The sequence below is a fragment of the Bubalus bubalis genome, chromosome 4 (assembly GCF_019923935.1).
Source record: "Bubalus bubalis isolate 160015118507 breed Murrah chromosome 4, NDDB_SH_1, whole genome shotgun sequence".
In the NCBI taxonomy this organism is placed as follows: Eukaryota; Metazoa; Chordata; class Mammalia; order Artiodactyla; family Bovidae; genus Bubalus; species Bubalus bubalis.
Genome location: NC_059160.1, coordinates 131984624 through 132010014, shown reverse-complemented (window position 1 = coordinate 132010014; position 25391 = coordinate 131984624). Strand labels below are relative to the sequence as shown.

General features: G+C 41.2%; 1 protein-coding gene and 2 long non-coding RNA genes across 5 annotated transcripts in view; 2 read left to right on the top strand and 1 right to left on the bottom strand.

The window, feature by feature from the left end:
- The window catches only part of CHRM3 (cholinergic receptor muscarinic 3), a 570675-nt gene that overhangs the window by 99782 nt on the left and 445502 nt on the right, over positions 1-25391 (bottom strand). The gene's annotated exons all lie outside the window — the stretch shown is intronic.
- Positions 3024-4998, top strand: LOC123333411. Its single transcript, XR_006550733.1, has 2 exons — positions 3024-3156; positions 4783-4998. It is a non-coding gene; the product is annotated as an uncharacterized LOC123333411 (long non-coding RNA).
- Positions 20207-24017, top strand: LOC123333410. The gene is made up of 3 exons (XR_006550732.2): positions 20207-20504; positions 22763-22868; positions 23887-24017. It is a non-coding gene; the product is annotated as an uncharacterized LOC123333410 (long non-coding RNA).

Here is a 25391-nt window from a genome sequence, read left to right as displayed (position 1 = left end):
TAATGTTCAAAGTGCAGTTTTAGAAACCTGTATTCTAATTTTTGGATGTAAAGATTCTGTTCTTAACCTTTAACAGAGTAGTTTCAAATGTGCCCCTTTTGGGATTTCCCTGGTGATTCAGTGCAAGACTCCATGATTCCAACGCAGGGGAGGTGGGTTTGATTCCTGGTCAGGGAACTAAGATCCCATATGCTGTGCTGTGTGGCAAAAAAAAAAACAAAAAAATATTGTCATTTTTCTATTCCACAGTGAAGTGAGCCCTGGTGTGCATGTCAAAGAGTAATGTCTGGGAGATGGCACAGATAAGGTCTGTGTTCCACCCCCACCCCTCTGCCCTTCACCACTGACACTCCCTTGGTATCCAGCACCTGGTTTTTCATTTCCCACCCAGCACAGGTAGTGCAGAGTGGAAAGTGGCTATAATCAGAATGTGTGCCAGAGGATTTCTGGGAATATCTTAATAACTGAAGTGAGTGGGGAGTCACTTCAAGATTCAAAGTAAAGGAAACAGAAGGGCCCCACTGCCTTGTTTTCTCGGAGACAACTCAGATCTGATCCATGAACTAAAGTAGATTAACCAGGGCAGAGGATGGGAAAGCAACTGTCTTTAAATCAAACAGAGATTAGTGATTATGGGACACTATGATTATAGACTTTAACCACACTATCACTGAAAGAGCTGGCTGACATTATCCTGAATGATGGAAATACTGTAAAGTAAATAAAGCTGATTGAATTTTAAGAACATATAGATCCTTTCTACTAGAAACTATAGATCCTTTACTATAGATCCTTTCTGCTAGATTTAGGATGACCATCTAACCTATTAAGTCAGAACAGGTAGTTCTTCCTGCTGTTTGCCTCCTTTCATGGTCTGGAGGGACATCATAAAACAATAATAAGCCCATTTAAATCACCATGGGTTATGCCTTTTCTAGTATGGCTTCAGTTTGATGACATAAGAGAATGTAAAGAAAGAAAAGAAGAAACCTCAGTGAATGCCCCTGTTGTGTGAATCCTAAGTGAACAACATATACATCCAGCTGGCTATAGCGTCAATGAAATTGTTCAAAGAAATACGTAACTGCTTCTGAAATTCAAAGCAGAGAAAGCAGATGTTTTGGCCGCTTGTTCTGCTGTCTGTTTTGAAGATCAATGAGATATCTTCCTATTTACTGTGCTGTAGAACCGCTGGTTCTTCTGGGGTTGGGAATTTGAAAATGGATTATCTGAACACCCTGGAGGTCTTGCCCACTTGATAAATACAGGGTGTGGTCTTGTCCATATCCTGGCTGCCCGATGAGCTCAGAGGCAGGTAGATATCTTGGGGGAGGCCCCTGATGCTGTCCCTAGGAAGTGAGGTCTGTGAATGAGCTGTGAGCAGGGTGGGGACCAGGGTGGGAGGGGAGTAGGCCCCAGACCAGTTACAGAGCTCTTCATTTATGAGAAGCAGAAGATGACTAGTAGGGCAAGACACCTCTAGCTTTCTCTGTACTTCAGGCTTCATTGTGAACAACACATTCACAGGATGATGGCATTCTGATTTAGCAGGTCAATATATGTCTGAGCTCATGGTAATAGGACTTCAGTGACATTTTTCCCACACATGGTTCTTCAATGAAAGTGAAAGTGTTAGTCACTCAGTTGTGTCAGACTCTTTGTGACCCCATGGACTGTAGCTCACCAGGCTACTCTGTCCATGGAATTCTCCAGGCAAGACTACTGGAGTGGGTTGCCATTGCCTTCTTGAGGGGATCTTCCCAACCCAGGGATCAAACTGGGTCTCTAGCATTGCAGGCAGATTATTTACCGTCTGAGCCACCAGAGAAGCCCCAGTGAAGCAAATACTTCTTACAGCCATATTATGTCATTATATAATCTCTACACTACAGACTTTTGTTACATGCATTTAACTTTCCAATCAACTCTCCCCAATCCTTTAAATGTGTATGTTTACATCTCAATGCCTTCAACTATCTTTCTCATCATGGCCAGGAAATAGTAGAAAATTGAGGTCAAATGCAGGCTGAGCTAGGAAAGGACTGCAGACTCATCTGTTTGTTATTCTCCCTCTGAAGGAACAATAGGTCCCAGGAGAATACCTGATCTCTGGAAATATAAGACAAGTCAGCTGTAGAAAGTGTTGACTGCACCCTTTTCCATGAATGTGATGAAGGACCTGACCACTTGCCTCCCAGGGGGGACCTAAGATACACTCCTGCAACTGCGGGATCCATGCCCAGCAGCCTCCTTTATTCAAGGTGACACTGGTTGGATGGCACATCTCCCACAGAGGTGCTGCTACTCAGCTTGGCCCCGAGCTCTGGTCGGGCAGGTGTGCTGAGTGGCAGGAGGGCAAGGAGATAACTGATACAGGGGAGCAGGCATCCCTAGGAAATGAGATGCTCTCAGGGACACAGATGGCCCTGGCCACTGGGAGCCTGGCTACACCTATGATACAGGACTATGATACATGACTCTCAGGCAACAGGTTACATTTGAGTCAGGACAAGAGGGACACACACATTTGATTTAATAATTGGAGATCAAGGTGCTGCCAGGGGGTGGAAGGAGCACAGGAAAGGCAAGAGTATTTTATTATTATTATTTGGCCATGTTGCATGGCATGTGGGATCTTAGTTTCCTGATCAGGGATGGAAACTGCACCCCCTGCCTTGAAAGCACAGAATCTTAACCACTGGACCATTAGGGAAGTCCTATGAATATCATTTACTGTGACGTGTGCTATAGACTGAAATGTTTCCCACCTCCCTCCCAGTTCTTACATTGAAGCCCTAACCTCTAAGGTGACCATATTTGGAGATAGTACAGTAAAAGAGGTAATTAAGGTTAGATGAGGTCATAAGGTGGGACCCCTAATCTGATCAGATTGGCGTCCTTATGGGAAGAGGAAGAGACAGCAGAGATCTTCTTCTAGGCATGCACAGAGAAAAGGGCATGTAGGACATGGTGAGCAGGTAGCCATCTGTGAACCAGAAGGAGATCTCACCTGAGACCAACTCTGCTGGCATCTGGATCTTGAACCTGTCCTCCTGAGACATGTGAGAGGACAGACGTCTACTGCCTAAACCACCCAGTCTGCGCTGTTTGTTGTGGCCACCAGAGCTGACAGAGACCACGTGGCAGACACGAGAGGTACTATTAGTTCAATAAATTTTCAAAACCTCTGTGTGAGGCAGGCCTTATTATCACCATTTCAGGCATGCAGAAACAGGCTCTGAAAAAGAAAGCCATGTCTGTTAACGCCCCAAGTGTCTGTTGACACTGAACAGGGAAGGGGCACAGTAACAGAGGAGCTCATTTTTTGACTGAATCATAGTTCCCTGAGTCTGGAGAGGGAGGGTCTAGTTATGATTTAAAGATCTGAGCTTAGAGATCCGTATGAGCTTGTGGAAGCTAGTGGGTGGAGTAGTGGGCTTGGGCTGAGGGTGGAGATTGTGCATGTGAGTGCTTGTGTGTTCAGGAGAAGCATCAACTGAGAAGAGGTGGGGAAAAGTTAAGGCAGAGGGAGCCAAATTCAGTGCCATGAACAGACCGTTGGAGGCTTCTACATGCGTTTGAAAGATTCTGGGTGGTTCCAGGGACCCAGAGGCAGCTCTGGCCCATGATGATTCCAGTGGGGCTGTGTTCTATCGTGAAGATCTGGGCAGTTCTGGGGCTTCCCAGGTGGTGCTCGTGGTAAAAAAAATCTGCCTGCCAGTGCAGGAGACATGAGATACTCGGGTTCAATCCCTGGGTTTGGGAAGATCCTCTTGCGGAGGGCATGGCAACCCAATCTAGTATTCTTGCCTGGAGAATCCCATGGACAGAGAAGCCTGGTGGGCTACAATCCATGGGGTTGCAAAGAGTTGGACACGCCTGAAGTGACTTAACATGCAACGCACAGGGAAATTAGAAAATATGACTTACATCAAACTGACTGAGAAACCCCTGTTAGGAAGGGAAAAATAAGGAGAAAAATATAGTTCAGCAAAGTCTCAGGGAAGGAGACCTTGAAGGAAAAGCTAACCTGGATTAAAGTAGGTCTTCAGGATCTAACAGGGAGTTTTAGTGACAGGCATTCCTGGCTCCCCAGGGGGTCACGAGTGCAGCAAACTCTTAGGTGGTACTTTCTGTGTCCAAGTATTGTGCAAAGCTTTTGGCCTTCCTCATCTCAACTATCCTCATACGTGCTTTGTGAAACCAGTGCTCATATCCTTAGTTTATAGATAAAGAAAGTGAAGCACAGAGAGGAGGGATGTAATTTCTCAGGTCACACAGCCAGTGAAGGGGCAAGGTTTGAACCCAGGCAAATTCACTCCCTTTTTCTTGACCACTAAATTCCACCACCTGGTGAATTCCTGAAGAAATGCACCTCGCTGTGTACTTCCTGGACCAGGAGAAGGACAGGCAGGCATGGCCAACAAAGTTTTAAGCTTGGTATTAGAAAGGCTGAGATTGATGCTTTTCTTCCCCTCCCCGTATCTCAGTTTTCCTTCCTTTAAACAGTGCCATTCAGTATAGATCTTACTTATAGACTCTCTGTGGGGTTACTAAGGGAATTCTTAGAAGTTATTAATAATTCTACTCAGGAAAACAGGATTATATGGATTAAAAAAAAAAAAAAAAAGCAGCTCTGCTGAAGTAGTAAAGCAAGACTGTATTAGGAAAGACCATCTCTTTGAAGCAAGACAAACACATTCCCTTAGCCTGAATCAGCCTCCTGGGAATGGGCAGCAGCAAATATCACTCATACTGAGGTGTAGCCTTTCTGCCTTCTAGAAGCTTCTCTGCAGCCTGGCAGCTCTGCCAGCTACAAGAGCATCCAGACAGCACCAACCAGCGAGTCCTCTGGATATGTAACACTGGGAGGAGAGTCTGAAAGAAAAAAGCTGACTACAAGTCTGGGTTATTTTATTTATTTATTTTTGGCTTCCTGAATGACAAAGTCTTCACCAAAATGAAAGAGAAAATAAATGCATGCCAGAATGAAATGTACTGATGTCTGATGAACTGTAATGACCTACTGTCCAGTTTGTCACTGAGATAAAAGTGCCGCACTGATTTTGCTGAAGTGCTGCCACCAAACATCATTCACCTGGAGCAGAGTCAATTAAGACTGCAATTCAGAAATACATAAGCCCTGGGAGGAAGGTGTAGCGAGAGACAGACCCAGGCGGCATGTTCCTCAAGATCAAATATAGGTCCCAAGATGAAAACACCTTCCTCCTCCTCCCAAAGTCAATTTATCTCTATTCAATATTCAAAAAACACTTTGTTTCACATTTGATTTAATTGCCTGTAGGTTGAGCTAGACCTACCTTCTGGAAAATATTCTGCAAGTTTCTTTATACTTGGGTCTATGAGCTAACATCCTCCTACTTTTAAAATTAGTTTCTTTTTTTTTTGCAAAATTTAAGCTTTCAGAAAGACTTTACTATATTATTGGATTTATTTACTGTAAGTTCTGAAATGAGTACTGTTTCAATGAAGATACAGACTTATGCATAGTTTATGGAATCAGATAAAAAGACAGAAGGGCTCTGACAATGTTTTAGACAAATCTCTTCATTTTACAAATAAAGAAATTTGGTTAAAAATGGAAGAAAAAATTTCCACATCACAAAGTAAATAGAGTTTAAATGTCCAGTTTAAAATCACATATTCCCTTGACCAGGTAAGTCATGAAAATGGGTATGCGTTGACTTGCTATGATGGTACAGAGAAGAGTACACAGAAATCAACACAGCTACTTTCCGTTTTATTCATGAGTCCTTTTCTGTGACCTTTGGCAAAATTGACTTTATCTCTGCCTTCTTAGAACATGATAAGGTGCTAAAGTATATAAAAGGGATCGACAGATGGTTTGCCAGAGGAGAGAGAAAGAAAAGTGAGTATATAGTAAGTTGAAGGATCAGGAGGTTCAAAAACTAAACATACAGTTGTCATATGATCCAGCAATCCCACTCTGGGGCACAAATCCAGACAAAATTATAATTTGATACGTGCATCCCTATGTTCATAGTAGCATTATTTACAATAGTCAGGACATGGAAACAAACTATATGTCCATCAACAGAGGAATGGATAAAGAATATATGGTACATAAAAACAATGGAATACTATTCAGCCATAAAAAGAATGAAGTAATGCCATTTGTAGCAATGTGGATGGACCTAGAGATGATCCTACTAAATGAAGCAAGTCAGAAAGCGAAAGACAAACACCGTATCATATCACTTGTATGTGGAACTAAAATTTGGCACAAATGCACTTATTGATAAAACAGAACCAGACTCATAGACATAGAGAACAGATTTGTGGTTGCCAAGGTGGATGGGGTGGCAGAGGGAGGGACTAGGAGTTTGGGATTAGGAGATCTAAACTATTACATACATATAGGATGGATAAACAACAAGGTTCTACTGTATAGCACAAGGAACTATATTTAATACCCTGTGATAAACCATAATGAAAAGAATATGAATGATATATATATATATATATGAATCACTTTGCTGTATACCAGAAACTAGCATAACATTCTAAATCAGCTATATGTCAATAAAATAAGTTAATAATAAACAGAAAAGAATCAAGAGGAGCCAAAGTCCTGTTCCTATCTCTGAGGTCAACTGAGTCCCCTCAGAAACCTCTTGCTGGGCTGAAACACAAAGCCTCATTTACAGCACTTCTGTGTGCTGCCTTCCATAGACTATCTTTTTTCCAAGCTCAGTCACTCATCAGTGTGGGACGACAGAATCAGCATTACAGGCAATTTCACTGACATCTGTAATGCTGAAGGTGCCAGTGGGTACACGTGGCAGTTACCACAGGCAAAAGGAAAACAGGTGCATTCTCTCCCGGGTAGGGCTGTGGGAGGGAAAGGAAGCTTTGGGTGCCTCTGAAATGCACAGTATATTTGTCTCCAGGCCCAGGTGGATTTGATGTGACTCAGGATATTTCTTTCATGAGTGACTAAGAGGACAAGCAGGCAACAATGCAAAGCAGAGATGGCTGGGTCTGCTGAGAAATACATCAGATAAGCTCTATACTGCCTTTCTTAAATCCCATGAGCAAGACTTAGATAATCCATATGCATTTTGTGATAATGAGAAAGAGAGAGAGAATGAAAGAGTATGAAGAAAGAGAATCAGAAAGAGAGAATGAAAGAAAGCGATTTAGAAAGAGAGCACAGTGAGTGAGAGAGAAACCACATATTGAACTTCATTCTCACTTTGATATTTACCCTTAGATTCCTAGACCATGAGTACCAAAAATGACTACAATTTTTCATTTAAATACAAAAAAAAAAAAAATCTCAAATTGGCCTTTTGAGATTGTTTCATCAGGTTTTTCCTAAGGCAAGTTAATATCTTTCACAGGATTGTTATGAAGTTGAGTGTGAATAAAAGGAAAGGATTTGTCACTGGGAAGGCCATCTGCAACTCGATGTGTGACAGCTACCTTTACTTCACAGTGGAAAGAGGGCACAGTATAGAATGCGTTAGAAGAAAAGACATGGGGCCATGACTGCACCACTTCCTAAAGAGTTCTGCAGAAAGCTAGTTCCATGCAATTTTCTTTAGAAAATGGATTTCGCTTTCTCAGCACCACTTATTGAAGAGAATGTCTTTTCTCCATTGTATATTCTTGTCTCCTTTGTCATAGATGAATTGGCCATGGGTGTGTGAGTTTATTTCTAGTTTTTTAATCCTGTTCCACTGATCTATTTATCTATTTTTGTGCCAGTGCCATACTGTTTTGACTACTATAGATTTGTAGTATAGTTTGAAGCCAGGGAGCCTGAATCTCTGGCTCAGTTTTTCTTTCTCAAGATTTCCTTGGCTATTAAGCATCTTTTGTTTTTCCATACAAATTGCAAAATTACTACTCTGCCATAAAAAAGTATGATATAATGCCATTTGCAGCTCCATGGATGGGCCTAGAGATTATCATACTAAGTGAGGTAAATCAGATAGAGAAAGACAAATATCATAAGACAGAGATAATAAATTTCATAAGACAGATAGACATGGAATCTAAAAAGTGATACAAATGAAATTACTGACAAAACAGAAATAGACCCACAGACATAGAAAACAAACTTTTGTTTATCAAGGGAGAAAGAGAGGGAGGCATTAATTAGAAGTTTGGGATTAACAGATACATGAAAAGTGAAAAGTGAAAGTCAGTCACAGAGTCATATCTGACTCTTTGCCATCCCATTGACTGTAGCCTGCCAGGCTCCTCTGTCCACGGCATTCTCCAGGCAAGAGTACTGGAGTACGTTGCCATTTCCTTTTCCAGAATATCTTCTCGACCCAGGGATCAAACTCAGGTCTCCTGCATTGCAGGCAGATTCTTCACCAACTGAGCCACCACTATATATAAACAGATAAGCAACATGGACCTACTATAACATGGAGAATTATGCTCAATACTTTGTAATAAGTTAAGCTACAAGGGAAAATATACTGGCAAAGTGTATGTATGTATGTATAAATGAACCACTGTGCTGTACACCTGAAACTAACATGATATTGCAAATCAACTATGCTTCAATTAAAAATGAGTTTTAGCAAAGGATGCCTACTATATTCTCTTCTTCAGAGAGTCACAATACATATCAGTATATTAATTGTCCTGAGAAGTAAAACCTACATTTAAAAAGCAATGGGTGGCGGGGGTGGTAGGAAGAAAAAATTCTAAGTTCAACTAACCAGCATTTCAAACACTTATTTGACCAAAAGAACTTCTCCATGAACTAAATTTGGCAAATATTCATCTTTCTCAACTGCTTCAGCAAACAGTTTATCTCCTACTTCCCGGCCTTATAGCACATGGGGGAGAAGGCACTGAGAAATCCCAAACAAATGAAGTAACAGCAGCACAGGTGTTAAGTCCCCAAGGTCACTAGCAAAGGACTTGCTGCATATGAAATGTTTAACAATAGACTCTATAGTTTCTAGGAAGCCATATCACATGCATCTTATAAGCAAACATGTATATGTTTGTGGGAATATTCCTCATTTGGTAGGGGAAATTCAAACAAATGATTAAGGGAATTGCCCCAAGTTTCATCATCAGTTCTGGGAATACCTCAGTGAGACCCAGGCTCTGTTGCTCAGCAATCACCAACACCACTGGATACAATCTCCCATCCTAGTGCTGGCGAGTCATCATAATGGCAGGACCAGATCATCTTTCTTCTACAAGAAGTGATGGCTTCTATTAGATACTAGATTATAGCAAAAGATTCCAGGGGACAGAAATCCTTCCCCAGGATGGTGGCAATCAGCCAGTTCATGCATGCCTGAAATGAAATCAAGCTTTACTTCTGGTGTTGATTTCAGGATCCATGCTGCTGGGTTGGTAGCCATGGTTTCAGACTCATAAACAAATCCTAGGTGTACTCTCTACACAATTGATATTCAAAGGTCTAAGAAATGGACTGAAAGATAGTAAATAGATACAACTGCAAAGAGATTAGTATTATCAAAACTTGTTCATAAAATTTCCTAATACAAACATGAAACTTAAAATAACATTTAAAATAAGTATACCTCAAAGGTTTACATGGGGAACCCACTATAGCTTCTGTCCCCACTGTATTTCATATGTCCCTCTTTCCTATAATGGTAACTTGCATCATTAGTTTTGTAAGGCAGAGACCATATTATTTTTTGGATTCCACCTGAAACATATCAGGCTCTTGATATATTTTGTCAAACAGATGAATGAATGAATTTACAAATGGATGTGGATTAAAAAGTGATCTGTATTTTATACTTTGTTTCATGCTGATCACTTGCAAAATTTATTCATTGGTCACTGAATTGCTTTATCTTCTATTCCTTTTGGTTGTCTCCTCATTTGTGACACTTTCTGCTGCTATAAGTTTTGTTTCTTTTATCATGTCTTTAGTTGGCTTTGCTATGCTAAGTCAGTTCAGTCGTGTCCGACTCTGTGTGACCCCATAGACGGCAGCCCGCCAGGCTTCCCCGTCCCTGGGATTCTCCAGACAAGAACACTGGAGTGGGTTGCCATTGCCTTCTCCAATGCATGAAAGTGAAAAGTGAAAGTGAAGTTGCTCAGTCATGTCCGACTCTTAGTGACCCCATGGACTGCACCTACTGGGCTCCTCTGTCCATGGGATTTAATTGGCTTTAAAACATCCTTAAACTGTGATTACAATAATACAGAAGGGTTCCTTCTTCCTCCTGAAATTTCTCCTAGAGTGACTCTGACATTGCATGCCTGATAACCATGTAAAATATGCAAAGCATGAATCAACATGCAGGTCTCACTCCTATGTATCCTTCCCTAACTTCTAAAGGTTAGGAAGCCAATGGAACTAACACATGCCTTATAGACTTTGGTTTATGTATCCTTGTTCTATTTTGGTAAGATGTGCTAGTGAAAACAAGGTATCAGAAATGTCAGATTGTGTCAAAAGAATCTGAGAATAGCTTTGTTTGGCTGCAGCAAAGGAGGTGACAGGAGATCAGGGGAAAATCTGTGGTTCAGGGAGGGCCAAGCTTCAGCAGCCAGAGCGAGGAGGCTGAGGCTAATGTGAAGGGCTTCAGGAAACAGTGAGAAGCTTTCAGTGCCAGAGTGACAAGATCAAAGTGGCTGGCAAAGAAGATGATTTTCACAGCGGTCTTGGATGGCCTGAATGGGAGACAATAGGTCCTGTGGTCAGCATGCTATCCAGTGCCAATTGAGCTGCCACATCATAAGTGCTAAAATAAATCTAATCACAGACTACCTGGGAAACACAAAAGGCAGAGCCTCATTGTAGCCACAGTCTGCTCACAGTTCACAGGCAGAGCATTCTCAGTGATATCCTGAAATGCTACCCAGACTGTGAATCAGGATGGCTTTTACCAACTAAGTCCAATCACAAATGAGTGCAAATCCATAAAGTGTGTCTTGCTTCAAAAAAAGAGGAAACTTTCTGAAAAATCACACATATATATTGAGTATGCTTATGCCCTGAATATGCAAGATATCAAGGTTGCTGTATGCTCTCAGAAGCAAAACTTGGAGTGATTCTAAGAGTATCCTTGGAAACCATGGCTCAAGTTAGAACCACACACAGGTACACACACAGTGAACTTGATGGTCACAGATGGCCATTTTTAGAAATGGTACCAGGGCCATATTACAAGGTGTGAAAGGTTACACGAGGACACTGTGTGCCTTAGCCTTAAAGGGTTGATAAGCAAGTGGCAGTGTTTAATCACAACTCTGGTCCAGCTCCCTTTGTCAGCTCTTTCTAGCAAGTGATCAAGGTGTCTCTGAATTTGGCCAAGGACACACTAAAGATAACTGCAAGTGCTCTGAAATTTAACACGCTATGCTACTGAGAAACAAAACTTCCAATCAATTTCAAGAAAATGACATTTGAAGTAAGTGACATGGGCTTACATTCTGAGATCCTAAGCACATGATTTGGAAATCCTCCCCCTTCCTAGTCCTCCAGGCATGTTCCCCTTGAAGCTCCTGGGATGTGTTTCCCTGACAGGGCCTTTCCTTTGATCTCACAGGAGGAAGTCAAGGTTTCCGTGGGCCAGCCTTGCTTTCCTCTGGAAGATCAGCAGAACAGTCCCCAGGGCCACGGTGAAGCTACAGGCTGTGACTTGGCCTCCAAGGGTCTGTAGGCTTTTCATCAGAGCTTCAGCAGCAAAGCACAGCATCCCTTTCATAGCTTGGGAATCCAAAGCAGCCCAGATCCCTTTTTGGTGAGGATTACCTCACAGCTGGCATTTCAACCCAGCCCCAGGGACTGCAGAAGATATTTGGAAGAACAGACACTACATTCTGGCAGCGGCAGCACACAGATCAGCTTGAGTCCCCTCAGCCTGGGGCTTGGTCCAGCCTGATAAGCACAAACAATGCAGCCACATAAGAACTAACAGTGGCCACATTCCACATGTGGGCCTCCTGAGAGTCCACTGCACCTCAAGCAGAGGAGGAGCCTTCCCGAGTCCCAAGATCGAATGGCCACAAACACCTGCTCCTCCTTGAGGCGACCTTGGCCTTTCTTGAGCCTGTCTACCACCTAGGTGGAGAAGTGAGTGGCTTCTTTATGTTCTCATGTGGTAAATCAGCTTTGCTGAAGCAAAAAGGAAAAAGAACAAGTGGGCAGATGATGTACTCCAGGTAAGGGCCAGCATAGGGACAGTGGGCAAGACAAAGTAGGGTGGGAGACACACTGGTTTCAGAGCTGAAAGCTTAGATCTTTCTAACACATTTGGAGAAAAGAAACGGACTTTAGAGTCACAGACCCCTAGTACAGACTGCCTTATCTCCTCCTTTTGTAAAGACTAACATGCAATGCTTAACTGGGAGCTTGTCAAGATACTACTGATGGGAAGACAGTATTATAAATAAGCCTTTTCAATAACTGCCTGTCCACTGCATCAACATGAGCAGTCATCTGTGCTGGGTTTTATAGAGGACCTGGTTAATTCTTTTTGGAATCAATTTCTTGGAAATGCAAGTACTTTAGACAATCATCTAAAAGGCTTACAGAGAGTCTATGTGAAGTTAAAGGTTATGAAGAAAATGAGTGGTTTGCCCTGAATCTTTCATCCTGATCCATTTTGAGTTTTAGGAAACAGAAGGGATGATAGTCTTATCACACTTGATTAATCAGCCCTATAGACACAGCAAGGATTATCACTAGGTACTTTTCAGGTGACAAATAAGAGACTTCTTTATTCCTCTAGGTTTGATATATCATTAGACCTTGAAAAGATCACCTGTATAAAGTGAAAATAGTTCACACAACATGTAATTAAGGCAGCAAGAGGTTGTCTTCTTATCCATAGCATGATTCTAGGGCAAATTCTTATTTGTCTCCCTTCATTTGAATGGCCAACAAGAATTCCCATCTTCTCTGATGCAGATTAATCCTGCCCATAAAACAGCTTAGCATTTTATTGGGTGATGAGGGCTGTACTGATTTACCTTGCTGAAGGTTGCACAAGGGGAGAGACACAAAATAGACTTGCAATTCCTTTCTGCTTATCTGATTTTCAGCTATGACTTGTCACAGATGTATGCATGCATGAGAGCTTTCTGGAAGGCTGTCTTTATCGAACTCCCATGGAGTGAATATTTCAGAACAGCCTGATTGCAACTGGACATTGGGACTATTGAGATATGCATTAAAAGAAACCAATGTCTTGAGAAAGATGAATATCATACAGTATCATTTATACCTGGAATATAAAAAAGGGTACAAATGAACTTATCTACAGAAACAGAAACACAGTTAAAGATGTAGAAAACAAACTTATGGTTGCCAGGGGGTAATGATGGGAAGGAGGGGTAAATTGGGAGACTGAGATTGACATATACATATTACTATATAGCTTCCCTGGTGGCTCTGCTGGTGAAGAATCCACCTGCAAATTCAGGAAACCTAGGTTTGATCCCTTGGTTGGGAAGGTCCCCTGGAGAAGTGAATGGCTACCTACTCTAGTATTTTGGCCTGGAGAATTCCATGGACTATATAGTCCATGGGGTTGCAAAGAGTCAGACATGACTGAGAGAGTTTCACTTTCACATTACTATATATAAAACAGGTAACTAATCAGGACCGCCTATATAGCACAGAGGACTCTACTCAGTATTCTGTAATGGCCTATATGGAAAAAGAATCTTAGAAAAGAGCATATATATATATATATATATATATATATATGCGTATGTATAACTGATTCACTTTGCTGTACACATCCTGATCCAGGGATCGAACCTGGGTCTCCTGCCTAGTTGGCAGATTCTCTACCACTGAAGTCACCAGAGAAGCCCAAAGAAATTAACACAACATTGTAAATCAACTACACTCCAATAAACATTTAAAAATAAGACAAAACCAAACAAAGCCCCTAATCCCCTAAATAACCATTGTCTTACAATGGCAAAACATGGAAGTTTACTGACAAAGAATTCAAATAAATTTTGGAATAATTCTCTTTAAAAGTCTTCACTTTTAAATAGTCATTTATAGTCATATGCATAGTTATGCACAGCCATTGTAGAACAGCTTGAAACTAGAGGAAAGAAAAGAATAAATGAGATCATCATAATCTCTCATGATGCAGCCACTAAGCATCAACTACTTTATCATTCTGGTGTATCTCAACATTGAGGAACATGTATGTATAAAGTAAAACACCTCAATTATGTGTATTTCCAATCCCTTACAGCAAATCTGCCTCTGTGATATGCACTAAAAGAAATAAATTAGATTTTTTATTTGGTGAAGCTGATGAGTTAAAATACAACAGGGCACGTAAAGATCAAAGACGAAGTGAGGAAAGCCAGAAAATGTTTCACTTAAATATTTGAATGCAATGCATGATTACTAAGCCAAAGAAAAACTATTTATCTGGCCTGAAGAATGTTATTTAAATCCTAGGCTCATTCATGCTAAACAGAGGCAACATTTTCCATTCACGTCTCCAAGGCTTCTCTTCTCCTGGAAGTAACTCCCTTTTCTCCCCCTCTAGCATTCCTATTTATGGGCTTAATGCCCACAATTGAGAATGATAAGTTTAGAAGGTGTTCATTGCCAAAATGATGATATTTAAATGGTAGGACAATTTTAAACAAGGTGATTTTTTTTAAGGTTGTGCCAACCTATAAATGTTACTCTTGCCATAAAACTATAAACTAAAACCCACTAATAAAAAGGCCAGAAGAATAATTATTTACAATGATGTATTAGAGAGTTTGAGCTACTTTTCTTTTCCGAACAAGTAAAAAGGAACTGATTTTTAAAGATTAAAAATGCCACATGATCTTCCACCCAACTAAGACTTTTGCTTCTTTTCTTGTATTCTCATTGTGTTAACAACTCAAACCTGCAGGATGTATTGGTCAAATCCTGGTACTTTGCTCGATGCAATCATCTAATACCTCAAAGAAAGTGAATGAACTTGAATTTTCATTATCATCACCTTCAAAAGGCAAGTGCAGCCACAGCCACTTGACATGTTCACTGATCAGGGAGCATCCTACAGAGGATGACTGAATGCATGCTTCTTTTTGGTTCTTCTGTGATCTATTACCTTCACATCTTGAAAGAAAATGGATATTAGTACATCTAAAATTTCTAGAGGCCTTATATTTCTAGCTTTTCTTTTAGCATTTACGTTTCTGAGCCCAAACTGCCTATATTACTATACAAAACAGATATAGATGTACAGATACAGAGAAAAAATTAGTGGTTATGAGTGGGGAGAAGGGATGGGGAAGGACAAGATAGGGGTTGGAGATTAACAGGTACAAACTACTATGTAGGAAACACATAAGCTACAAGGACATATTGTATAGCACAGGGAATCCAGCCAATATTTTAAAGTAATTTCAAATGGAGTATAAGCTAAAAAAATATTGAATCACTATGCTGTACACCTGAAACTAACAGAAAATCGTAAATCAACTATACTTCACATTAAAACAGACAAACCAACCAAAAATCCTCTACGTATTCTGAACCATGAGAAGAAAGTTACAATTTGTCTAATTTTTTAGAAGGAGAAATAGCGTGCAGGTATGTATTTGTTTTCTATGACATATAGGAACATAGTAATGGCCCATTTCTCAGAGGGAGGCTGGCCCGATGGCCTGTGAGCACACGCGAGGTTATGTGACCTGCAATGCTGTATGTACGTCCTTACTCTGTAGGCCTACTGCATCTGGCCCACTCATGCACTTACTGCTCTCAGCTTAATTCCTGCAGTCAATCCTATTTTCTTGCTAAGCATGCCCATCTGTTCCTGATGAACTCAACAATTACAGTCTCTGGAGGCCCACAGATGTGCACATGGGGTATAACTTCATTTCAAATTGCAGGGCTCTGCTCAACAGCTGGCACGAGTGTTTGTTTGTTTGTTTGTTTTTCTTAAGCGAATGAAGCCAAGACAATGGTAAGCAAACAGGCAAGACACTGCAAGAGCAGGAGTTCTGAGATTTTCTTTCAGGTTTCTTCATGAGATGGTAGCTCAAAGCTGGGCAAAAGCTGCCACTGAATTGGAGGCCGGCAGTTGAGGGCTTGTTCCATCTCAGAAGCTCTATCTGGAACCTGCAGACAGCAGTGGGTAAGGGCTTTATGTGGAGCCAAAGGTGTCCAGGGCAGGCTGGGTTCCTTGACATCTTGGCCCAAGAAATGAAAAGCTTTCAAAACACAAAACAAGTTCAGGAGAGATTCTGTTTTTTTAAAAAATGTAGTACTGAAGTACCCACTGTTAAGATGCTGGAAAGAAACAGTGGAAGGAAAGTTATTTAGAATTAATCAGCAAGGGAAATCAGATACTTTGAAGTTAGTGTGTGCGTTGTGTATGTGCGTGTGTGCATGCACTCTCAGTCGTGTCTGACTCTTTGTGACCTCATGGACTGTAGTCCGCCAGGCTCCTCTGTCCATGGGATTTTCTAGGCAAGAATACCGGAACAGGGGGCCATTTCCTACTCCAGGGGATCTTCCCAACTCAGGGATCGAATCCGTGTCTCCAGCATTGCAGGTGGATTCTCTACCACCAGCGCCACCTGGGAATGCTAATTACTTCCTTCCTTGCAGAGTGTTTTTCATTTCACAAAGCATTTTGAAGTACCCCAGTTAATTTAGCTCTTACAATCATATGACAGGCTACATGGCATTAGTATTCCCATTATTCAAAACATGTAACTAAGATCTAAATATATGTATAAAGAGATAAGACCAATGGGGCTAGAATCAAACCCATGAGTTTTTTCCATTAATGCTTATCCTGCTCCTAATCCCCTTCCTCTCTTTCTTTTACATATTTCATGATTTTATGATGGATTTGGTGTTTTGCTGGGTGATATTATAGCTGAGGGGAGGAGAGCCCAGAAAGGTACCCTTTCCACACTGGTTAGGTCAGTTAAATATGATTTTGAATCACATGTGCATGCTGTACATTTGGACTGAAAACTAAGAGTGTGAATTTTTATACTTAGGTAAACTAACTTTTGGCTCAGATGGTAAAGGGCCTTGCTTACAATGCGGGAGACCTGGGTTCGATTCCTGGGTCAGGAAGATCCTCTGGAGAAGGAAATGGCAACCCACTCCAGTACTCTTGCCTGTAAAATCCCTTGAGAGGAGCATGGTGGGCTACAGTCCACTGGGTCGCAAAGAGTCGGACACAACTGAGTGACTTCACTTAAACCAACTTTACAGTTGCAAAATATATTTGTAGTTTTCTCCTTGGCAGGAAGAAATAGCCTTCAATTTTATGGGAAGGGGGTGAGTGAGACCAAGATGAACTCATTCATTCCTTGTCCACCCAATTTAAGGCTCTGATTCCTCATTTCACATTCCAACATGCTCTGGATTCCTGGAGAGCTTAGCTGGAGCGGAGGTTTTAAAAGCATAGACAAAGCCAGCTCTTATCTTTTTCTCTTCCAGCTGCTTCTGTTGTCCCTTCCTCTCCTCTTACTCCTCCTGATCCTCTACTGTGTCTACCTATAATACCAAAATTTATGATTTCTTAAATACTTAATATATAATTATTGATAGGTTTGCAGTAAAAGGAATTTATCAGCATCACTGGATACAGGTCAGTGAATACCCTGACAGAAATGGCATAAATATTTGTTCCAATTCACCAGAAGCCTATGAGTTACAGCTCATAAACAAGCCATGGCTTTTTTGTGTGTGACTCAGATAAATGGCTTGGAGAAGGAAATAGCAACCCACTCCAGTGTTCTTGCCTGGAGAATTCCAGGGATGGGGGAGCCTGGTGGGCTGCCGTCTATGGAGTCACACAGAGTCGGACTCGACTGAAGCAACTTAGCAGCAGCAGATAAATGGCACTGGACTAGCAACTCTGTCAGCTAATCATTGTATGAACCTCATTGATTTTCATCAGTTAAAAGAGCATGATACCACCCTCTCATTTGCAGGGATTAACTGAGATGCCAAACGTGATGTAGTCCAGTGTGTCCTGAAATATAGCAGCTTCTACATGCTATACTTATTACTCTCATCATTATGACTTCCTTTAAGTCTGTGTGTGTGTATGCTCACTCAACTTCACGAACTGTAGTCCTCCAGGCAATTCTGTCCATGGGATTTCTGAGGCAAGAACACTGGAGAAGGTTGCTATTTTCTACTCCAGGGGATCTTCCCGATACAGGGATCAAACTCATGTGTCTTAAGTGTCTCCTGCACTGGCAGGTGGATTTTCTACCATTGTGCCACCTGGGAAGCCCCTACTTTAGGTCTAGAAGGGACATAATATAAAAGGGAAGGCAATGAGCAAAGGATGACTTTAGGATAGTGGAAGAATAGGAGATGGAAATGAGTTAATAATCTCTGGGAAGAATGAGAAGAAATGAATAGTAGGTATATTAATACAAGGAAATGATAAAGACAAAAAATTTTAGAGGGAAGAAAAGAGTTTGCACAAATCACAGCCAGAGAGAAATCAAGAGGAAAAAAATATGGGAGTAAACAGATACAGAAAGGAAAAGGGTCAAGGTGAGAAGCAAGGGAAGATTTTGAAGAATGATACAGCTCCATCTTCTGCTGCCTCGTCAGCCCCAGTTAGGAGGAAGGGACTGTATTTCACTCACGCTGAGTCACAGGATTTGAGGATGAACTTGGACATGCCCTGTGAACCACATGATGTATGAGAAAGATGCTGTGGAGGTCAGGATCACCATCAGCTTGTTTCCCTTAGAAACCTGACTGCAAAGCAAACTCCCTTCAAAACAAAAGGCAGTTCTGATTGAAATGAGGATAAGACTTCCAGCAGTGAGAAGAGGTGGAGTGGCTCTCCACCTATGCCAAGCAGGAAGAATGCAGCTCAAAGCCTTGGAACTTTGAGACTTTCCCAGAGAATGTCAAACAGCAAATGCACAAGTCTTTGCCACAGGAAGAACGGTTCCCACAGTGTGGTCCATTCTGAATGAAGAAATGCAATGGATGATATGTGAGGATGCAATGGGAAGAATCAAGTGAAAAAAAGTCAATTTCCCTTCATGGTAACGACATCTCATTTTTCACTCCCAAGTTTTATTCAGCTTCTGCTTTAAAATATGGTTTCCCTTTCCTGTGCCATTGCCCTTGGAAATATCTCAAAAGACAGTTGATTTTGTAAAAGCACCTTCCATGGATTTTCACAGTAAAATCATAAAACTGTCATCACCAGGAGAGATAAATGTTCCCTGAGAAGGGGAAGGTTGCCTTTCTCCCATTAGCATAATGCCTACTGCTCTTGGAGACTATAAATCCTCTAATCATCATAGTTTAAAAAATAAATTGGCTTGGTTGGCAAATTTGGCAAGTCTTAGAATGGCAAGATACCAGTTTGTCTGGTGCTGTACCCTGGTCTACCACAGCAGAGTTAAATTCAGAAAAATGCCACTTTGATGGCATTTGAAGGTAGTGACTGAGAGCTCCAATAGCCAGTTCTGATAGGGAGAGATGGTGCCTTGCTTCTCTGCATCACCCAGTGAGAGGTCCACTCTGCTTGGAATGTGGTCTATACCCTTAGGCTGCCTTGCATCATTTGACTTGTTAACCATGTACGGTGCTTAGTCGTTCAGCCATGTTCTGCTCTTTGAGACCCCATGGACTGTTGTCTTCCAGGTTCCTCTGTCCATGGAGTTTTCTAAGCAAGAATACTGGAGTGGGTTGCTGTTTCCTTCGCCAGGGGATCTTCCTGATCCAGGGATCAAACCCATGTCTCTTGAGTCTCCTGAATGGGTTCTTTACCATTTTCAGATTTTATCTTAGTGGCTAAGACTAGAAAATTCATACTAAGAAAAATAGTTGATCTTTAAGAATTTTGTCTATATTTAAATTTGACAGTGAAATGATCACAGTGAGGATGAGAAGAGAATTTGGTCACCTCTTGAAATTCAAAACTCTTTGTATCATCTCCAGCTGTTAAAAAAGGAAAATGTTTCCCAGGACTCTTACCTAATGTGGTGATACAACACACTCTCTGGTAAATGTAATGTATGTCTTTTAAAAAGGATTTGGGAAACTGACTCATGTTTTTGAAAAGAGTGTGATGATGAAGATGGTTACCCTGTATTCTTTAAGTACTTTATTCTATTTCCCCCACTATATCCAAGTTAATAAGTGATAAAGCAAATATGTACCTAAGTTCACCAGCAGGATGTGCTTTAAAAAAAAGTGTTTTCTGAATTTGCTGCCGTGTGTTAGGCTTTGTGTTTCAATAACATGCACGTGTGTGTGCTCAGCTGTGTCTGTGGCTGTAGCCCACCAAACTCCTCTGTCCATGGGATTTTCCAGGCGAGAATATTGGAGTGTGTCCTTTCCTCCTCCAGGTGATCTGCCCGACCCAGGGATCAAACCTTGTTTCCTATGACTTCTGCATTTGCAGGCGGATTCTTTACGACTAAGCCACCTGGGGAAGCCCACTGTAATAAGAGATTATATCAAAATGGCTCAAGTAGAAAGGATACTTCACTGACCCCATCCTGTAAAGAAGGTAATAAGACCTTATGTCCCTGTGCGTTAGGAAAATACAGCTTTCCACCCTGTTATAGTATGAATGAAGAGTCTGAAAATGCCTTCATGGTGTGATCTGAAGAACTTAATGTATTATTTTTTCTCAGGGATATTTGTATTATGAAGACAATGGGAAGAGCAGGGTCTGATTTAGCAGGAATCACAGTTTACATAGGGTGGATTTTAAGCTTTATTAGAGGACATACTTTCCTATGGGGCAGCTTCCCTGTGCCTCTCAATTAAACCTCAAATTAAAAGTTAGAGCTAATTACTTTACAATATTGTATTGGTTTTGCCATACATCAACATGAATTAGAGTACACATTTGCAAGCATTACCCAAATGATAATTTATAAAACCAAATTTGCCTGTTCATGTAATAAAATTTTTCACATTTTCACCACAACTTCAAATTAATATAGCCAACAAATTAAAAAAAAAAAAAAGGTTAGAGCTGGCTACCCATGCCACTCACATGTAGAGTGAGTCCTAGGACCCTCAGCTTTGTACTCTCATAAAGTCTATACACTATTAATGGGTGCTAATAAACAGATGACACCATTAAGTTGGACAGGGTGGTTAGCATGTAATTCACAGGCATGGAAGTGTTTTGGTTTTTTAAAATCTGTTTTGTTTTTTAAATATTATATAGAGCTTATTTATTTGCCATACTATGTGGCATGTAGGCTCTTAATTCCCCGACCAGGGATTGAACCCAAGCCCCCTGAAGTGCAAGCATGGAGTTTTAACCAGAAGTCCCTGTGGAAGTGTTCCAAACTGCTTTGCCGTGTGGTGTTTCAGTTCCTGTTGTATTTCTTGCTTAATGAGCTGTGTTAAATTTTTACATATTCTCAGCCATCAGTATGAAATGTTTCAAAATGATGATATCATGTGGTTCAGATTCATATTTTTCTTTTAACATATACTTAATAGTTATTAGTTTAATGAGAGAGAAACAAAACATCATGGTTTCCACTTACCCTGGGAGCTACAGATGATCTCAGCAATGTCAGACTGTCTAATTTCAAGGTGACTTGCCTTCATCCAAACCCAGACCTCTACAAAAATCTCACTTCATAGAAATGACCTGGGGTTTATCACTTTCAGAAATATCAAGGATTAGAAGGAAGAGGAAGAAAATCTGGTCTATTTTTATAGGATGAGAGAACCATAACACACAAGAAAATCAGACCTGACACTGGGGCTGAAGTTTCCACTGCACCCGCCCCTGGTCATCAGGTAGATCAGGGGGCAGCAGGTGCATCTGTCCTCATCCCAGGATGTTGCTATTATTCAGTCGTTTAGTCGTGTCTGACTCTTTGTGACCCATGGACTGCAGCATGCCAGGCTTCCCTGTTCTTCACCATTTCCTGAAGCTTGCTCAAACTCGTGTTCATTGAGTTGGTGATGCCATCCAACCATCTCATCCTCTGTCATTCCCTTCTCTCCTGCCTTTAATCTTTCCCAGCATCAGGATCTTTTCTAATGAGTCAGCTCTTCACATCAGGTGGCCAGAGTACTGGAGTTTCAGCTTCAGCATCAATCCTTCTAATGAATATTCAGGATTGATTTCCTCTAGGATTGACTGGTTTGATTTCCTTAGAGTCCAAGGGACTCTCAAGAGTCTTTTCCAACACCACAGCTCAAAAGCCATCAATTCTTCTGCATTCAGCCTTCTTTATGGTCCAGCTCTCACATTCATACATGACTACTGGAAAAGCCAGGATGAGCTCAGTGCATATTTGTAATCCCAGGACGAGTTCAGAGCATATTTGTTACCACAGACATGGAAGGTGCAGTATGCCAAGCATGGAAAAATCTAGATGATGTATCTGGATAGCTTCCAGAATGCTGAGTTGAAATGCACAGTAGAGCAGTCACTCTTTATAGCACTCCGGGCACTACTCTTTTTAATCCCATTTGTGTAAGGAATGAAACCAATTAACTGTCACCTAGTAATGCAATTTATAAAAGCTCATTATAGACACTCTTTTCCTTTAACACTGAAGGCTGCTTGGCAGGAAAAGTACACATTAGTGAGAAAGTACTGATTTCTCTGAGCCTAGAACCAGAGCTCAGTTACTGAACAGAAAACCTAGTTAATCTGCTTACTGTTATCATGAAAGAAACAGGAAGGAATAAGTATCCTGATTCTTACTAGACACCATTCCATAACTGTCAAAGGCACTCTTTAGAAAAACTAAGCAATGCCAAGTGCATCTGTCTGCTTTATCCCAGCCTCTCTGTGGCGTCTTGGACAGAAGTGAAACAATCCGGTTCTAGCCCTAGCTCAACATACTTCAGGAGGCTCTGAAACACCATTCTTGGCAGCAGGAACTTTGAGGTAAGTTCTGGGGCAAACTATCCAGCTTCTTGAAGCCTCAGTTTTCCCAGATACAAATAGGAACAACAGTGATTTGAGAAATCTAGCCTGATATTAAATGTGATACGATATGTTTTCTACACAATGCATGGCTCATACGTAGTAAGAGTCCAATAAAAGTTAGTTATTATTATATTATGTAGGATGGACAAACAACAAGGTGTTACTGTATAGCCCAGGGAACTATGTTCAATATCCTGTGATAAATCATAATTGAAAAGAATATAAACCATATATATACACACACACATATATTTACATATGTATAACTGAATTACTTTGCCATACAGTAAGAATTAACACAACAGTGTAAATCAACTATATTTCAGTTAAAAATCCACTTCCCTGGTGGCTTAGTTGGTAAAGAATCTGCCTGCAGTACAGGAGACTGGTGTTTGATCCCTGGGTTGGGAAGATCCCTTGGAGAAGGAAATGGCAACTCACTCCAGTATTCTTGCCTGGAGAATCCCATGGACAGAGCAAGCTGGCAGGCTACTGTCCATGGGTTGCAACAGTCAGACGTGACTTAGCCGCTTAACCACCACCACCAAGTATGTATAACTGAATGACTTTGCTGTACAATGAGAATTAACACAACATTGTAAATCAGCTATACTTCAGTTAAAAATAAATAAAATTTATTATTATTAAACAAACTAGCTATTTGAACCTCCTTGGGGGCCTATTTCCCATTGGTATTATATTAGTGCTTCTCAAACTTTCCCACTAAAGTGCCCATAAGAGCATCTGGTCAGAATGCATCCCCTGGAGGCTGGCTGGCAGTGTAAACTGAAGAGAGAATTCTCAAGTGAAAAAAAGTCCCTTCCATTTGTCTTACATTTTTGTAAGAGCTTACACTTTTTTTTCCTTACAAATTTTCTTAATCGCATTTTGCATTCTGCTTCATATTAAATCTTTATCTAATTTTTTTTTTTAATGTCATAGTTCAAATTCTCTTCAACCACCTTTGACATTTCAGGAAGAAGAACTTCGATCGTCTTGTGGCTCTGGGTCCCCTCAGCCCAGCCACAGGAGTGGGTGGGCCCCGTGGGAAATGCACTCCACGGATCCCTGCTATGCAAAGTGTGGTAGAAGCATCCCTAGAAGCTGTTGGGAAGTGAAGAATCAGGCCTCACCGCAGACTCACAGGAGCTGAGCTGCATGTTAGAAAGATCCTTGGGTGATTAGTATGCATGTTAAAGCTGAGAAGCATTGAACTTGATCATCTCCAAGGAATTGCAGGCTCTAACCTACTGTGATTAAGTAAGATGGAGAAATCAGCAAACAGTCATTGAAGATCTAATGGGAGCCTGACATTGTGCTAAATGGTGTGAGGAACGCAGAGATGACAGCGATATGTCCTCCCTCTCCTGAGGGTTTTCTCACTGGAAACCAGGAAGGAGCGAGCAGTGAGCTGGTCCTACAGGAACCTGCCAGCTGCTCCATTAGAAATTTACTTAGCTATTCTTTAGAGATCATCCACTAGAAAGAGAAGTGAAAAATACAGGAGACGGGTGCTCTTTACCTGGAAATCTTGAAAAAATGACCTTAATTGTCTTTCTATCTATTCCACTCTCTACTTCTCTACCTATCTCCAGCCCAGTTAAAAATTTCTCAGTGTTCTAATATATTATGTTTACATTCCTACACATACCACTAGTGTTGAAAAAAAAAATAAAAGACCTGATGTGAACAAGAAATAAAAATCCATTTTCAGAAGACGAGCAATAAGCAATTTTCTTGTGGCAGCTCTTAGTGTGCGTAACGAGTTGTGTGTGCTTTGCTGCAGACACCTGTATGTGATTTCATCTTCGACATGTGCTCATTTGACTCTGTCGCTAATAATTCATGGGTTTGTTGGAAGCTGCCAGGCAATGAATGCTATTCTGTACTTTATAGAGCTCTTATTTTCTCTCTAGGACAGTGTCATGCTGAGCAGTATTTTCACCTGAATACAATAGGATATGCATTGTTAGGAAAGATGGTCAAGCAGAAAAGGCAAAAAGTCAATGTAAGTCCAATCGGACTGTTTCTCCAGATATCTACAAGGGGGCCTGTGTCACTATAAGGGACAAAGGTGGTGGAGCATCTTCTACAGTATGGCCAGATAACAATAGAACTGGTGGGTTATCTAAGATGATGGACTAAGATATTCTTTTTCTTTTTGGGGGTCATATGGCATGTGGGATCTTAGTTCCCTGATCAGGGATTGAAGCTGGGTCCCCTGCATTGGGAGTACAGTATCTTAACCACTGGACCACCAGGGAAGTCCCAAGGGCTGAGGGATTCTGTGAGGAGGTTCCTCTGACCTGGGAACAGGCAAAGAAAGGTGGATTTCTCTCCTGCACCTCCTAAGAATAGTTCTCTCACTTCCTGATCATGTTTATATCTCGGTCCTTTTCCTGCCTAAATTCCTGAGCCTGTTATCAGTACCAGCCACCCAGATGTCCTGTATGCTCACTTTGAAGCCCATCTCATCTAGCC